Source organism: Drosophila kikkawai, chromosome 3R (genome assembly GCF_030179895.1).
Source record: "Drosophila kikkawai strain 14028-0561.14 chromosome 3R, DkikHiC1v2, whole genome shotgun sequence".
NCBI classification, from domain to species: domain Eukaryota; kingdom Metazoa; phylum Arthropoda; class Insecta; order Diptera; family Drosophilidae; genus Drosophila; species Drosophila kikkawai.
In genome coordinates this window covers 22,077,988-22,095,266 of record NC_091731.1, presented here as the reverse complement: position 1 = coordinate 22,095,266, position 17,279 = coordinate 22,077,988, and the positions used below count along the sequence as shown (strand labels likewise).

The window sequence follows — 17,279 nt, the reverse complement described above, 5'->3', positions numbered from 1 at the left end:
AGAAGTATGCAACACACGAAGCCGCCTCGGTCAAGTTGAGAGATTGCTAGCAGCTGGAGATTCTGCAGCACTGAGAGAAAGTTTTCAGTAAAAAGTTGTTTTTTATTATCATTAAAAATTATTTCTTTAAGATATTTAAAAGTTGTTTATAATCTTATAATTTTCAGGTATAAAATAAGGGTTTTTTGTAAACTCCTTGCTATATCTCCTGTTAATGATTAGATCTTCTTGCAACTCTTTCTTTTTCTCAGTGAAAAATTCTGCTGATGCTGGCTTGAGCCTCCAGTAGCTACGTCGTCTGCTTGTTGATGACGAGTTGACATGACGAGCGACAATAACAATAATGATAATCTCACACGGCCGCAATGAAGATGATGATGATGATGATGATGATGATGATGATGATGGGACCGATGCCGATGCCGATGCTAAGGCTGATGGCGAGTCCAACTGACTGACAACGGAAGCGACACAAACTGGCTATTAGTTGCCGGCCAAAATGGCACTTGTTCTAAAGCTATTAGCAACACACGAGCAACATGTTGCTGCTGCCAACGAGCAACTGGCAACAGCAACTTGTTGCGGTAATTATTCCGCTGTTTGTTGTAGTTAATGCTGCCCCTGCTTCCACTCTTTGGCCAAATGGCTAAATGGTAAACAATTTTTATTCTTTCTCATTTCTGCAGCATTCAGTATTTGGGTTAAGACCAAATAAAGGGGTGGCCACCAGCCAGCTGCTGCTATCTGCCACATGCGAGTGTGTAGTGTGTGACCCCATTTTGGATTTGTGAATGAAGTGGCCAAAAGTCAGCCACTCGGGTATAGAAACTTTTACCCAAAACGAGGCAGGCGCTTGTTAAACTTGGCCAACTTGGCCACGGGGCGGCAATATCGGTCATGGGAAATTTGCAAGATTTTTTTTTTCGGCCAAGGCAATGCATCTTCATTGCCAACAATGGTTATTATGCGTTATGAGGCTTTCCTGATCCTCCTCCGAAGGGTGGACTGTCCGTGGACAGTGTTCCCAGGGGGAGCAGCTGTATTCTATATTCTATTTCGGGAAGCATTCATTGTGAGCATGCGTGGAGAGCTCCCAAGTTGCCAGTTTCTTGTTCCCGTTTCCCATTTCTCATATCCACACAGCTGCAGTTTCAGCTTCAGCTCTAGCTCCAGCTCCAGCTCTAATATAAATGTGTGGCAGCCAAGGAAAATTTACATTTTACCAAGGCAGACACAAGGCCTCAATGGAGGGTGGGAAAATTTCAGGCCCAGTCAGCGAGCAAGTCAGCCATGGGCAGCATTTTGACAGTCGGCGCACGAGAAAACGCGGAGGAAAGCAAGGGAACGAGGGAAAACCCATGGAGGAAAGCCTTCGTTAGCATATCAAAAGGTGTCTCTTGTCAGAGAGCTATCTTGTGTCGGCTGTCGTGTCCCCGTCTCGGACTCTTCCCTGTCTCTCGGCTAGATTTGTACCATGACCCACAAATACACTTTGGCGCACGCATCTAACGACTGGCGACCCATCGACCAGATCTCAGCCAGAGATCGATGGCAATTTGCAATTTGCAAAGCCGAAAGATGCGAATTCTGCAACTGTGCTGCGGCTTTAATTGGATTCTGGCCCCGGTATCAAATTGACATTTAGCACACAAGTCCCCTCTATTCCAGTCTCCCGATCCTGGTCCATGGATGACCCCAACCTCACGCGTCCATCTGGGATATGCTTCCACCATTCCCCCAACCGATCCATGCCCATTCTGATCCCCATTTCCAATACCGATCCGATCCCCATTCCTATCCCGGAGCTTATCGCATTACACTTCTTCGATTGCAATTGCAATTGCCGCGATGTCTGTTGCCTGGCTTTGTGTTAATTTGGTTTCTGCGATCTTCGATTCGCCAGTGCCACACATTTAACGGTTCCAAGCAGCAGCAGCAGCAGCAGCATCAGCAGCAATTGCAAATTGCATTCTTATTTCTTGTTTGTTATTTTATTTTTATTTCCTCTATTCTGTTCTGTCATCCAACATAAATCTATTGGCGTGTTGCTGCTTCTGCCCTCCACACGTGTGTGATTATGGGCCCATCTATCGCGCATAGTTGTGGCCAATTGTCGGGCCAAATTGTTGTGGCTTGAACCGTGAGTACTGCCAATTTGCAGTTGGCCTCCCTCTAGGAATGTGGCGACCTTGCAATTGCATCAGCTAGCCACTTGGTGTCCGGTCATTTTGTCCGGCAATCACAGAAAGTGTTAGAAATTGGTTATTATTTCGAAAGATAGTTCTTGCACAGGGACAAAATGTTTGTTGTCGAAAGTAGAGATTTTGGGAATCGATATATAATCGAGTCTTGCTTACAAATATATCGAAAATATCGATAAAATGAAATATTGAAAATATTTTTGGTAATTTTATGAACATTTTTTTGACTTGCCTTTGAAATTTAAAACTTAAAGTTGGTAGCCCGTCGTTTTTAATTAATTTTAAATCGATTTAGGCATGCAAAAACATCGAAAATATCGACAAAATTACATTTTGAAGTATTTTGTAATTCTCCTCACTCACAGAATGATTTTTGTGCAAAGCAAAGCTGGAATGGCAGCCATGCTAGATAGACAGTGCTAAAATAATTTTTTTTATTTTTTAAGCTCTCCTTTCATAATTGAAAACACCAAATGCCAGAAGACCTGCATTTCTCACCGAGCTGCCTGCGATCTCATTCGATGCAAATCATCGACCCTAGGCAAATTTTGAAATCGACCTCCGCTTTGATCGACCTTGTGGCATTTTCAGCCCCATCTTCAGAGGCCAAATTGGAGGGGTTTGCTTTCGAGATTAATAAAGCTCACGATTGGCAAACATAACGGGGTCTGTGCGGAGCTTAGCTTCTTTGGTGACCGCCAGTGAGTCACTTGTCGTCGTCGTCGTCGGCATGCGGAAGCTGCCCAGAGAGCACGACTGCAGAGTGCCACATCTGGAGATGAATGCCGCGATGGATGCTGCAGGCAACGCCAACGCTGGCCAAGCTCCTAGTAGTTCCCAACTCCAAAGCGCGACGGCAATTTGCCATTTTCGCTGTGTCGGAGCCGGCACTTGAACTGGATTAGTTGCCTGCCCGCCTTGATTTGTGACAAATCTTGATGACGCTGGCTACCGTGTGCTCCTCGCCTGCAGCATGCGATGCCACCAGTAGCTAGTAGCTGGCAGCTACTCCATATATGTGGCCACTGGGACTGGGGAAACTGGTACTGACCCATGGAAGATCGTGAGCTGATTTTGTTTCTAGCCGAGGCGAGCCTCGTTTTTGCCACAAATTTCTCTTTTTCTTGGGGTCAAGTTTGTGTTGCAGAAGCGTTCTGATTTCACTGTGGCAGTTGCAGTTGCAGCTGCATGCTATTTTATTTTTATTTTTATTTTTTCCTCCAACTCGGAAGACTAATGAGCTGCTTGCTTGGCTTTGCTCCGCTTAATTAAAATCAACATCACAATTAGGCATTTCGCCCGCGGGCATTTCGCTTTCGGGGTCACTTTTCATGTGAAATATGGCTAAGGCCACACGCTAGCCCGATTTTCCATTTAGCCAATACGTGTTTGTGAATCCGAGATTCGACTCTTTGGAGTTCGTTCTTCGACACTCGACTCCTAAATTTTAACGACGCCTACACGTGTCTTCGTAGCGAGTTATATTGGTTATACAATGTTCAAATCGATTTGCAAATTTGAGACATAAAACGCAGAAACAGCCACATCAAGGTGGCAACAAACAACGAAAAAAAAAAACGAAATTCACGTTTGGCAAACTGCAGACGCTCTAGGAATTTCAATGGACTTCAAGCGGAACGAAGCAAAAAATTGCACTAAAGTTGAGCATTTAAAAATTAATAATAAATTTATGATTCATATCTCAGATGAGTTTTCTAGCTTGAGGCTACTGTATTTTTCAGGGATCTACCCTAAATAGCACATCTCTAGACGCCTTCTATGGGAAGCAAACAGGTTCTAATTATGCCACCGAAAAAAATATAAGTACACTGAGGGAAAATTGAGAGAAGTTATATAAATTTGGTTCAAATTAAATAAAGTTGTTTGAGAATATTAACCTCTTTGTTTTAGACACATCTTAAATCGATTAGAATAGAAGCTTGTCTATTTGAAAATTGAAACTAAGTCCATAACTACTATTCTTAAGGCAACCATTTCAGGGTTCAACTTCAGTTGAAAGTCTAAAAAAGAAGTCTCATTTGATGCTTCCCTCCCTTACACACCTATATTTCTTTACGTGTACTATAAATGCGTTCAATTTGAATAGACTTCGGGCCAAAAACAGTTAGCCAAATAAACATAGACGTAAAGCTAAGGCGGGCTACGTGATTGGAGAGTAGAATTTCGAAAAGTGGATCAATGAGCGTGCGCGCGCTTTTTGGCGCGTTTCGACTCAGCTCGGCTCTGGTCTCCCATTAATACTGATGATTACTCATGGCCATGTAATTCGGCGATTGAAGTGAAGTACTTGGCCAAAAAACGCTTAAGCCGGGATGCTATGGGAAATGCCCGGATACGTATTTATTCCGAGGTCCGTGATGTCATGGCGCAGGCATTGTTTTCGGCTGCCTCGGATGTGCAAGTCAGCAGCGATCTCAGCCTCTTCCCACTAGAGTGACTCATTGGCCAGCTGGAATAATTACAAATGCCCAGGGCGGAGAGTCAACGCATCCCAGACATCGAATCGAATCGAAACGAATTGATTTCAATGTCTCACCCCCCAAGACATGGAGGCTAGTCTGGAGTTCTAGGGGTCTCGGCTCTGGGTACCGGGTTCTGGGTTCTGGGGTCTCCTCCTCATCCTTGGCCATAGCCGCTTCGAGGAATTCACTTGACTTGGCCAGTCTAATGCTGCCAACCAGGAAATGCCAATCAATGAGGAATACATGCGTTCCGAGGCGAGTCGAGCCGATAGAGAGCCAGTCGAAGTCGGAGTCGCCGTCTCGACAAAACAAATAAATTAAAAATTGCATTAAAATGTAGAAAATGAAAAACGTTGCCTTTTCCAGCTGATTTCAGGTAGGCAGACAGGAGGATTCAGTCGGAGGAGCCTGAGGGGGCAACAGGAGGAGCAGGAGGAGGAGGAGGAGGATGGGCCGGGTTCATGGCATAGCTGTGCTGTCAACTTGAAATCGCACGTTTTCCTACGCGCTACAAAGTCGCGTCGCAATGCCGATCGAGGAGTTGGAGTTGGACCTGGAGTTGGAGACGGAGACGGAGACGGAGTCGCCGAACGGACAGGGGGCAAAATGTGCTAAAATATGCGCAAACAGCACAGGCCGCGGTCTTAACTTGGCTCTGACTTTGGCCGGGCAGAGCATAAAGTCATGGCACTCACACACAGTGCACTCTGCAGCTGCATTTCCAGGCGAAGCTCTAGCTCCAGCTCCAGCTACAGTTTGGAGCTCCAAGCTCCAAGAGGAACCGCCGCCGCATATGAGTGAGTGTTTTAAATCATGCTGCCTGCCAAAGTCATGATTCATATACCGTTAGCTGCTCATTTCCACACAAATAAATCCCGAAAAGCGCATCCCAGCCAGGCATCGCAGGAGGAGTATGGCCCATTCCCAGTCCCATTCCCACTCAAGAGCCATCGAACGGCGCCCAGAGCAGTCTGGGTGAGGGATTCGATCCGATCCGATCCTGTGACCAATTTCGCAGGTGCTCCTCCAGGGCCATTCGATGCGATTTATCAGAATCAGCTTTAGATTGGGAATATTTTAGACGGAATAGAAGAGTGATTGGGGAATCTAACAGAGGAGTGGAAGCTGCCTTGGTAACACTTAATTACAGAGAAAACTAAATTATAAAGTAATTTTTTATAAGAATTAGGTGGGGTAAAGAATCTTTGCAATTAAGGCATTATCAAAACTCTTTGTAAATGGTAAAACAAAAAATTTTAAGGAGTTTCTTTATGAAGAACAGTATTCGAGTTATATCTCCTTAACTTCCCTCCTATTCGATGTCACTTCTTCTCAATTTCTCTCTCTGCATCAGATTCTAAATATTGATAGCCATCAGAGATCCCAGAGGAGTTCTCTCGGCATTGGAGGAGTAGGAGCAGCTCTAGGCCCGCTTTGGAAACACTTAACTATGCATAAAAACCTGATGGTTCCATAGCTACACGTGCGGGCAAATAATTAAACTGATGTTCCGTCATTAAGAGATGAACGTGAGATTTGGTTCAGTTCAGACCACAAACTATGCTCCATTGAGAAAACAAATTTTTGCCCTGGCAATTTCACTTTTATTTGGCCAGGCCTGAAGCCAGAGCCAGGTTTATTTGTTTGGTAATGTAAGGCCAAAGGAAAGTGGTCTTCGAGGTACATGGGTATTAAAAGCGAGCCAGCAAAAAACCTATTAAGAGACCGCCATGGAAAGTGGTTGGGATTTTGGTAAAAGTTATGCAGGTGGTTTTAGGGCCTCTGCAAACATTCTTGCCGAAAGGTTTTATTTTCTTTTTTTTTTTTTTTTTTTTTTTTTTTTTTTTTGAATCTGTACGCTATCTTAAGATCTAAGATCCGCTTTTCGGGAGTTTGTTCTGGGCGGTTAGTGCACTTTAAACTTTAAACTCGGACCCCATCGTAAAAGACTCACTCACTTCCGAGAATGTGCCGAAAAAAAGAGCTGAATGAGAGATGATATGAAATGAAATGAAATTGAATTTCATGGCTGGTCAACCGGGCTATTACTATTACTATTACGATGGCAGATGGCAGGCAGAAGAATGAGCCAGCGGGGGGCTATTAAAGCCAACCAGTTTTTTGTTGCTATTAACGAGGCGGGTTCTTAGAACCCACCGACCGACCGACCAACCGACAGGCATTTCGGGTAAGAGTTTCCGCATTATGATGTTCGTATAAGTATAAATATAAATAGTTGCCATAACACTTGACGGAATGACTATACCTAATTAGAAGCGCCCACAGCGGACTCTGCCCGCTTGATAAATGACTCGTGAGTTTCGCAGAGATGGGGGGAACTTTCCAGATATTCTTGCCGTTTCCCCTCTGCTCCTCGGTAGAGGAAAATCAACTTTCTGAATTTTGGAAATTTTTAACTCAATTTATTAGCGCCTGCAAATTGGCTTTCCAAATTGATTTTCCAACCCTCCTTCGCCGATAATTGCATGAGCCAAAATAAATTGACTGCTCGATATATGGATTTTTCAGCCCGACTGCTCAGACACTTCATACCATAGATATATGTATATAAATTATGCAGCGACATTTAAAACACGAATTTCAACTTTGCCATCAATTTCAGGGCCATTGTCCGAGTGCAAGTGTCACTCAGGCAGCCGCTGACCTGTCCGCTCGGAAATGGCAAAACATTTATATTCGTCTCTCATTTCAATTAGAAGGCTTGTTGCCATTGTTTGTACCCCAATAGAGGCTGATTTCAAGTCAACTTTAAGCTTAAAGAAGCTGGCAAAAAAAAAGGGTTGCAAGAGGCCACAGGACAGGAAGGGGCCACTGCCACTTGAGGGCAGCAATGGAGTCAAGTGGCAAAACAATGCAGAAGCGTCGGAATTTCCCCCACAAGGATATGTGTGTATATGGAGGCTGGGATAGTCAACCTGTGTGTACGGTGTGCCCTCTTCAATAATGAGCGCCATGTCTAAGGATGAAAGCCGGTTGTGCGCTTTATTACCTCATCACAGGCCTCAAAGATACATACGCCAGCGACGCAACTCCTTTGGGTTTCTAGTCTGTTGTCGAGGCACGCACCTGGCAGAAACCACAGGGTCCTAAATGCACTGAAGGAAATTTTATGTTGAATCGAAATAGAGGAGAATACTTTCAAAAATGTTTTAGCATATATTAAGCTATGGCTGCAGGCTTTACCATCCCTTAGTCTATATTTATCTATAGAAACGATAACAGGAAGTACCATCTCTAATCCTTGACAGGAGCTTATCGTAAAAACTGCTCTTTTAAGAAGGTAAGACCACCTTATATTGAGGCTTCAAGATCGCAAACTCAAATCTTTTTAAAATCATCTAATAAAGCTAAAACAAGCTTTTTCCTCCCATTTTAACATATACAAATTTCTTCAAAAGACTTCTCCCATTTAATACATATCCTTTTCCTGCTGTGTTTCTCCCTTGATTGCTTTCCTGCTGCATAAATTAGAGGGTCGCCCTGCCTGTCCTTTCTGTGTTTGCTTCATTTCGCGACTCAATTTGCTGACTTTTATTGTTTCAGCACCGAACGAATGCACTGCTAAATTATTTATTTATGCAAATTGAAGCAGTTAAGCAGCGCAGCATCGCAGCATTGCTGCAGCGAAGCAAAAAGTGCAGCCATTTGTTTGCTGTCCAATTTATCACTGCATACTTTTGCGCGTCGACGACAGGCTGATGTCTCAATTACCTTTATGTCACCGAGGGAATTATGTTCACCAGTACATACCTGCAAAGATACAGAGAAGGGGAAATCGATTAGCTATGAGCCACACATAAAGCCAAAAATATGTAAATGTAAAGCGAATCAACAGAAAACAACAGACAAGATAACTAATTTGGGTCAGGCGAAGAATTCAAAAAACCCACCGCCGTAGAAAACCAGATATATATCTCTCCGATATATAGATGACAAGCCGAGTGGTGCTGTCGTCATCGAAGGGTGCGCAAATCGTTTATTATGCGGACAGCACTTAATTGAACTGATTTATCTTTATTCGCGGTTTGTCCGGGGTGTTTGTTTTACGCATTGCAAGTGACTAACTCGCTGATTAAACATTGCCTCGGATCAGATTCCACTCGAAAGCGGGTTCCAAATTTCCCCATACGACAGCTATAAAAGTTCCGAGAAGCTATCACAGCTCCCAGCTCTTCCAACTCATTACGGATTTCAGCCAGCTACTATGAGCTGGAAGCCGTAATGAGCTCGATTTTATAGACCATTCGGCCGATCAATCTCCATATATCCCAACAATATCATCTTCGTTCGCTTCTCACATCCATTTTCATTTGCAATATTTCGCCGCCTTGAAACGTAACTGTATTTCTTTTATGGCTTACTTATTTACTTGCAATACAATGGAAATTAATTTCATTCACGAATCGTAGAAACATCTTCGCGTTGCGGCTCTTTCTCTCTTGCCCCGGGCTCTGAATCGCTTGAAACTTGTTTTTTTGGGATTTCAGATTTTGGCCCCGTCGATTTCTTTTGGCCCAGGCGACGACGACGACTTTTAGCATATTTTCTCACAAAAGAATTTCGTCGATCTGCGAAGAAATGGCCAGGCTTGATTTGGCTATTTGGTTTTCGGTTTCTTAGGTTTTTTCGACTTTTTTTCGGCTTATGCCTTCAGGGTAATTGCAGCCCGGCGATTGAATTAATTTATTGGCTCTACAGTTGGGCATTGGGCTGACGACCGTTGACTTAATTGTGCTGGCCCCATAACTGTTTTTCGGGGCTTTTTAGACCCGGTTTCGTTGTGGCTAATAGCCAGCGACAAATAACATATATATATATCATATTTAATTTGTGCAGCAAGCAAACCAACATTGACACCTTGACCGCATTGAATTGGCCCTACACACGGCTTGGCCTTATTGGCCATTATTTGCGCCATTTGGAATTGAATCAAATTATGTTTTCTAGCTCTAAGAGCCCGGGCATGCCGAAATGCCTTCCAGGGTTTGTCTTTAACCAGGTGAGCAGCCTTAATGGTCTGCCAATGGCTTAAGTCCTGCAGAAAAGCATAAAAGATTCAGGTATTCTTGTATATTATATATAAAAATATATATTACACTTCTGCAAATCCTTATTTTATGATTTATGGAGGAACCTGTAACTATTTTCCCTCATAAACTATAGTTATATGCTAATGCCGCAAGGAATTCCCGTTTATGGCCTTCATAAAATGCAAAATTCTTTTCGATTTAAACTTTATGATCATACCAAGAGAATCATGATAAATATCCCCGCCAATGGCAGCACATTTTGGCTAATGGCTAGTTGCATTAACACTCTATTGTTGGCCATTAACAGCCACTTGCCAATTGCATTTGGCCGATGATAACAGGCATTACGCATACGCCAGGTGGTCCCAATCTAAAATCGGAAATCGGAAATCTATGTCGCTCAGAGCACACTCTTTCTTTCTACCGCCTGACACTTTCTTTGGCTATTGAACTCGAAAGGCATCTGTTGCAAACCAGATCGCAGCAGCAAGCTACCAACAACCGTCGAGCGGCAACAACAATTTGGGCCAGAGAAATTCGCGCCCCACGACGACACACTTAAAGCTCTTTGGCCGGCTTGGTTTTTTTTTTGTGTTGTGTGTTGCTGGGTTCTTTCTGGCCCATGAAGTGCTCCATGGAGTGGGTTCTAGACCACGATTTAACCTTGGAGCTGCCGCCGCCGCCTGGGCGTAATGCGAGACAAGTGTCGTCGCTTAGTCGTAATGTGCTTAGGTGCGCTTACTTTCTTTGCCTTTGCCGGCGAGTGTAAGTGTTCGAGTGTGTTTCTTGGTCCATGGACAATGCTAATGCCTCACATAAACCGATTTACTCAATTAAACTTTAAAATCACAAAAAGTCCCTATCTCTTGCTCTCGCTTAGTTTGCTTTTGGTACGGTTTGGTTTTCTTTTCAAGTGCCTTATGGCCCAAGGCAAGGCGAAAAACTGCGAACGTCACAATTTAATTAAGTTGAGTCTCTTGAGCGAGAGCAGCATGCATCTTTTTTGGCTATATCTGCGGCTGATTGTTCAATAGATAATATTTTTAAAATAACTAATGGATTGAGTTGTATTTTTTGCTAAAATAAACAAAACCATTAAGATGCTAAAACAAATACAAGTTGTTTTGACAGCTATTTGCTAAGGGAAATTGTTAGAAACATTAATAAACCAAAGACTGAGAATAATTTATGATATTTTGAGGTAACAAAATTGAAAAAATCGAGTTAAAAAACCAAACTTTAAATGAAATGTCACCTATTTAAGCCCAAACTCATAATGGCCATCGACAGCCGCTGTTTTGTGGGTTTTTGGGTTCACAGACTCACCACACACACACAGGTCGTAATCGGATTAACTGATAGCCGAGTGTGGCAGTCACGCCTGGAGAGGCCTGCTGCATCTGTCGGATGCGAGATACTCTAATAGATACTATGTTAGATGCTGCCATGGCTACAGATACGCGATGCATGACCTGGCCTCGGCTCATTAGGCTTTCGCACAGCTTTTCACTCAATTAGCGCAGCATATCATTTGCATACGGGGCTCTAATTAAATTATGCTGGAGGATGGGGATGTGGCTGTCATGAGATGTCAGGGACTGGAATGGATCCTCCTGCTGCTCATTGCCTAACGGCAGAATGGGAGCCCCAACAATGGGACATTAGTTGGGGGCCAGGCCTATCATTATGTAATTTGTCGGGGCTCTCGGTCCCGGAATCTTCAGGGGCTCCTTACCATGGTGATGTTCTGCGATGCCACGATATGTTCTTGGGCTCGGTCAGGTGGGCTGATGTGCTGATGTCAGAGCCCCGTCGTAGCCCGCATCATAACTTAAAATAGTAGCCGCGCTTCATGCCAGCTAATTAAATATTTTAAAGACTTCTTTTCTTTTTTTTTTCTGCGCATTTCGGCGGAACGCGGAGGGAGCTGTCCTCCGCAAGTTGCTTTAATCTTTCGTTCCAAGAGACGAAAATTAAAATAAATTAACATAAAAAGTCAAAGAAGCCCAAGAAGCCGAAATAAAAGTTATGGTAACCTGCTCGCTGCAGTGCCACTTAATTGTCATGATAATTTTTTCTCGGGAGAAGAAGAAGTACTTGTACGAAAAGACTGAAAGCTGAAAACATTCCCCCCAAAACAAAGGCCCGAAATCAGCTGAATTAATTCGATTTAAATATTGAAAGTGACTGAAAAGTGACTGAAAGTCGCAGAAGATAAAGATACCAAGGGGAGAAAGACAGTTCATCCAACTCATGTGGTTTGAAGTTCAGCATACGCAGTGTGGGCCAGTGATAAAACTCCCAGAACTTTGCCGGCAACAAAGTGTCCAACTCCCGTGAGCGATGGAGTGTACGGAGTTTTAACAAAGTTTTTCAGCCTATCTAGCCATCCATCTTCCTATCTATCTTTCTTTTTATTCGCCAGCGGAAGTGCTCAACTTGATTTTTATTCCTATTCCTATTCAATTCCGCAAATCTCCAACCGCAGGCTGAAACCACACGACTTAAAGTGCCCTAAGTTGAGGCATTTATATGTCATTATATTGGCAAAGTCACAGACATTTCAGGCATTTTTAATTAAAATGCTGCAGCAGATGTGCAAAAAAATAAATAAAAGCAGGAAAATAAATACGAGGGAGAGAATCTGCTGCTGGAAAAATTGCTGAAACCACAGAATGAAATCGGAATGGGGGCCTGTGGCATAGTAGCAACTACAACTAGACTCCGTTTCCGATACCCGTGTATTGGCCATGTTTCCTGTTGGCTCATCAATAAATCTGTATTCCTGCCCGGCGCCGCTGCAGACAAACTCTGTCAAAATTGGCCCTGCCAGCCAGGGTTCAAAGTTGTATTACAGAAAAAACTTCAAGCTACCAAGTCGGGGATTTCTTTCCAATTTTTAATAATTAAAATTAATATATACATTTTGCTTGTTAAGTAAAAAACTTTTGTAAAAATAAGGCCAGATGCTTAAGGCATTTTATGCTTCAAAAAAGGATATACAAATTTATTGATAAATTTTTTCTCTGTGCACCACAGAAATCGTCTATAAATCACACTATTTCCGACCAGTTTCAGGGACAGTTTTTGTCCGAAAGTAAAAAAAGGGAGCCAAAACCAAACACCTGCTGCTGTATGGACTCCAGTCATGGTCAGGGCCGGCCCTTCAAATGTCAGAGAGTGTCCCCCGGCACACTCCCTGCTGGCCAGCTGCCAATGAAATCTCTGGCAAACCAAATAACACTCAAAGTCATTTCAGGTTGAAAATGTTTGCCATCCAGTTGGAGTTTGAAGGCGGGAGACGGGCGCAGGATGGTCACATATTGCGGCAGCGTTTTATTTGCATTTTTTATTGGGCCCCAGGCCCCAAGGAACCAAAGGAACAGTGCAGGACCAGGACCACCAACAGGACCATACTGCTGTTGTAACTACTATAAATATATCGTTTTGGCTTTTATTTCAATGGGGGTTCGGGCTCGGGCTCTTTTCGTGGAGGTCTCTCTCTTGGTCCAGCCATAGTTTGTATTATTTATGGCTAACTAAAAGCTTTTACATTCGGCCAATTTTAGTTTTTACGAGTTTGACAAATGTCGCTGGGCATTTAAAGCTCTACTGGTGTGGGCATAAATTCTAATTAGAGCTGTGCTCGCTCGAACTTTCTAACAAGAAGCTAGAATTTTATAAAATACACAGGAAATTTTGATAAGATTTAAGTTATGTTAATTCTTTGGAATTTGAGCTTGTTTTTCGTTGAAAAACGTATGCAAAAAGTATCATTTTTGTATATTAAAATTCTTTACGACAGTCTGGGTGCCAAAGAAGTCTCTGAAACTCCTTAAAACCATAAGGTTGTTGGCCAAATTGTCAAAGAAAAGACTTCCTAATTATTAGACAATATAAAGGCACCCTTAAATTTAAGCTTCTCATCTAAATGCTTGCATTTTTAAGGAAGTTTTAATATTTAAATATATGTCCAAGTAAATACTCCTTTAAAAACAAGGAAATGTATACTTAAAAACAGCTCAAAACCCATCATAATTTTCCCCTGTGCAGGCACAAAACTATTTGCACAATGGCCATGGCCAAAAGGCCAAAAGGCAGACGAAGTCTGGGTCCGCGGCGCGTGGCAGTTACGTTAACGTTAAGTTAACGTTAGCGGTGCACTGGTGCAGTGGTTCGGGCCAACAACGAATTACCAACAGCCAACAGGCAGTCAGCCAGTTGTGGATGAATGAGCCGGGCCCAAATGAATGGCTGCAATTTGCACCAGCAGCCGCAGCAACAGCCGCCGAAACGAGCCTTCTTTTTTATGAATGAATAACTTTGAGGCCGTTTTAACGCCCGGCTGGCTGCCGCTTTAATTTTGTTGTAAGCAAATTAATTTTTATTAATTGGCAACCGTAAAGATTAAAGCGGCTTATGCAGGCACCAGCAAAGTGGCCATAATGGGAGGTCTGGTCTGGTTTTTGCCCTACACAGTGGGAGAGAGGTTGACATCTCGGTTTTAGCCCGAAGTTCAGATGGGGAATATTTGCGATCGCGCGATGGTGGCAAGTACCCATGAGGAAATGAATAATTATTGAATCTCGCTGGCGTTAAACAATTGCGCAACACACGTCACACACTTGTGCATAACACCGGTTTTAACGGCCCGTAAATGAATTATTATCGGCTATAGAAACTGGCTTTGTATTATATTTAATTTACTGAATCAGTATTACTCATCTCCAGGCGGAAATTGGTTGTGGTTAAAGAAATTCTAACTATGGGTTCTTCAGTGTAAAAATAGAAATTTATGAAAACTGATAATTTAGTCTTTGGGAAATTAACTTTGGGAAATATCAAGCTTTTTATGTTAAAAGAATGCAATTCATCCTTAAAATTAAAAATTAATATAAAATTCATTCATTTAATTTATTTTTCCATTGATAGCTTATAATTCCCTTTGATCAAAGAACCTAAAATAAAATATTTTAAAATTAACAAATACTGAAAGTTTATATTGATATTATTATTATTTTTATAGGAGCAAGCGTTCATAAATATTTAATTTCAGATTTACGTTATATTTAAACAATTTCAGAAACTATTGTTTTTAATTTTTTATCTAAGCCTTTAATTTGTTTTCTTTCTTTTAAATTTGAATTTATTTATGCATTCACATATTTAAAAAATAAAATATTCTTTTCGTATGCTTTATACTTTTTAATTATATTTTAATTTTATTCAAATTAATATTACATTTATTTTCCATAATTTATTTTATGAATACAGCCTTTTATTTATTTATAAATTAATACAAATGTTTATTCAAATTGTTAAATGAGTTTCATAGTTAATTTTATGCGTAAATTGCGTTTTATTATCTTAGAAATTTCCGGAATTATTTTTATTTGCTTTGTCTTAAATAAATTTCATTTAATTCAAAGTTTATATTTGCTTTATAATAAGTTGGAGTTATTTGAAATATTTTTTTATTTTCTTTATTTTAATTTATTTTATTTAATTGTTTAGTCAAGACTTTCAAGAATAAATTGTCCTCTAAAAAAATAGAATTGAACTCAACTCAAAGCAGATTCACTCAAAAATCACTTGCACTTCCGCTCTCTCTTCTCGAATGTCCTTCCAGCAGGACCTTCTCGTATGTTTGCTCAACTCACCTTTTTCACTCAAGAAACAGAACGATTTTTCGGCACAGAACTCTTCGTGTAGATTCGTGTGATTCTGTGTGAGCACTAGCCACGGATTTCAGTATCTGTGAGATACTTTTAGCACAGAGTTATAAGATCCTTTTCGTTTTTAGACCTTCGGTTTTTCGAAACTTTTAAACGTAGCTCAACATTTCGCGCACTTTTTTACTTGCAATTTTTGGCTTGCAGTTTTTGTTCGATTCACTTGACAGTTTGTGTTTGGGATTAAGCTGCGTTAAGTTAAAGGGCTATAATGTGTAATCCACTGGGTTGGCCAACTTCTTCCGATGGCTGGATGGGCTCTGCGGCTGCTGGGGACACACACAGAATCAGAACCAGAGTCGCCACCAAGGTACAACCGCTTCATAAAATTCAAAGAGACTCGGACCCAATAGCTTCTCGCCGCTTATTTATATAGCCTACGTAGCGCGGCGATTTTTTGAGAAAAATCAAAAGTACGTAGCAATCCTCTGCCGACGCTGGCTGTGGCAGCGCAGAGGCAGAGGCAGCGGCAGCAGCAGAGCTGCAGCGTGAGAGCCAAAGAGAGCGCAGCCGTTTCAGAACCAACAAACAACACACACACAACACACGGCGGCACACTCACTCACTCTCCCGGCAGAGACAGACAAAGACACTCAAATGCTCAAAGGCGAACTCATCATTTGGATCTACGCTGCCGCCGTCGACGTCGACGCAGCGCCAAGCCGGCTTTGGCGGCAGCGACGCCGACCGCAGCAGCGACGCGAGCATGTAACTTTGGCCAACTTCGAGCGCGACTCTCTTTTCTTTGGCCAACAGCACAGCAGCAACAACAACTCGGCCATCGGCTCAGGTCGGCTCGGCAAGTTCTTCTTCCACGCCACGCCAAGCCGCTTCGTGGTCGTGGTCGCGGTCTTGGCCATGGCCATCAGAAAGCAGCAACAGCACCAGCAGAAGCAGCAGCAGCACAAGAAGAAGAGCGATTCGCACTCTGGCCAAAACCGAAGCTCAACACGATGCCGATGGATGATGATGAGGATGATGATAAAGATGATGATGCCAGCGATGCTGTTGCTGAGGTAGCAGCCTCATGTTGCCAAGTGGATGTTGCTGAAGTACACTCAGATAAAAGCCTATACATTTCTTGAAAACTTCATGAATATGAATAATTTGTTGAACAAATGCAATTTTTATATTTAAAGAGGAGAACAAGGAAAGAAAAGCTTTAATTTACTCAACTTTCTGTAACTTTAACTTTAACTTTCAAATTTTAAATATTTGATAAAAGGGAAACATTTTATCATATCCTATCTTATTTTCCCACTTCATTTCTTTAAATAATTCAGCTATTTTTTCTTAAGTGTATCATTTTCTTCTAGCTTCTAGATGTTGCTGAGTTGTTTAATGTTGCTGCTGTTGCCGCTGCTGGTAGTGTTGTTGTTCTTGTTGTCAGAAGTAGCCGGGCCAAGATGCTGAAGATGTTGCTGCCGCTGCTGCTCTGGCACTCAGTCAGTTGGCCATCAAGCGGCGCTTTGCGGTTTCGGGCTAAAACCAACTAGCAGTCAAAGCCTTACTTATTCGAAGTCAAAGGCCTGCAGCGATTTCGAGTACAGGTGTCGACGAGCACCGCCGCTTCTAATTAAACAACGTTCAAACAACAACAGACAGGGACACTGAGAATAAATTAGGCTCAGAGTGGAGAAGATTGATTTGAAAATAGTTATTTTTTACTCTCTTTATAAATCTTTTAAAGGTTATTTCACAAGCCTGAGTTACATTATTATTTAGAATTCAATCCGAATCACTCAAAAATCAAGAACTTTTCCCTCTTTAACTATTTTCGCTCAGTGCACGCACACAACAAATAAGGCTCGG

The 17,279-nt window shown here is 42.2% G+C and overlaps 1 protein-coding gene across 1 annotated transcript in view; it reads right to left on the bottom strand.

Annotated features, from left to right (window-relative positions):
- tnc (tenectin) overlaps nt 1-15,796 on the bottom strand; it is a 39,748-nt gene extending 23,952 nt beyond the window's left edge. The window contains exon 1 of the mRNA XM_017164994.3: nt 15,396-15,796. The gene's annotated coding sequence lies outside the window, so the exon portion shown is untranslated. The remainder of the gene's footprint in view (nt 1-15,395) is intronic.
- Nucleotides 15,797-17,279: the final 1,483 nt, after the last annotated feature.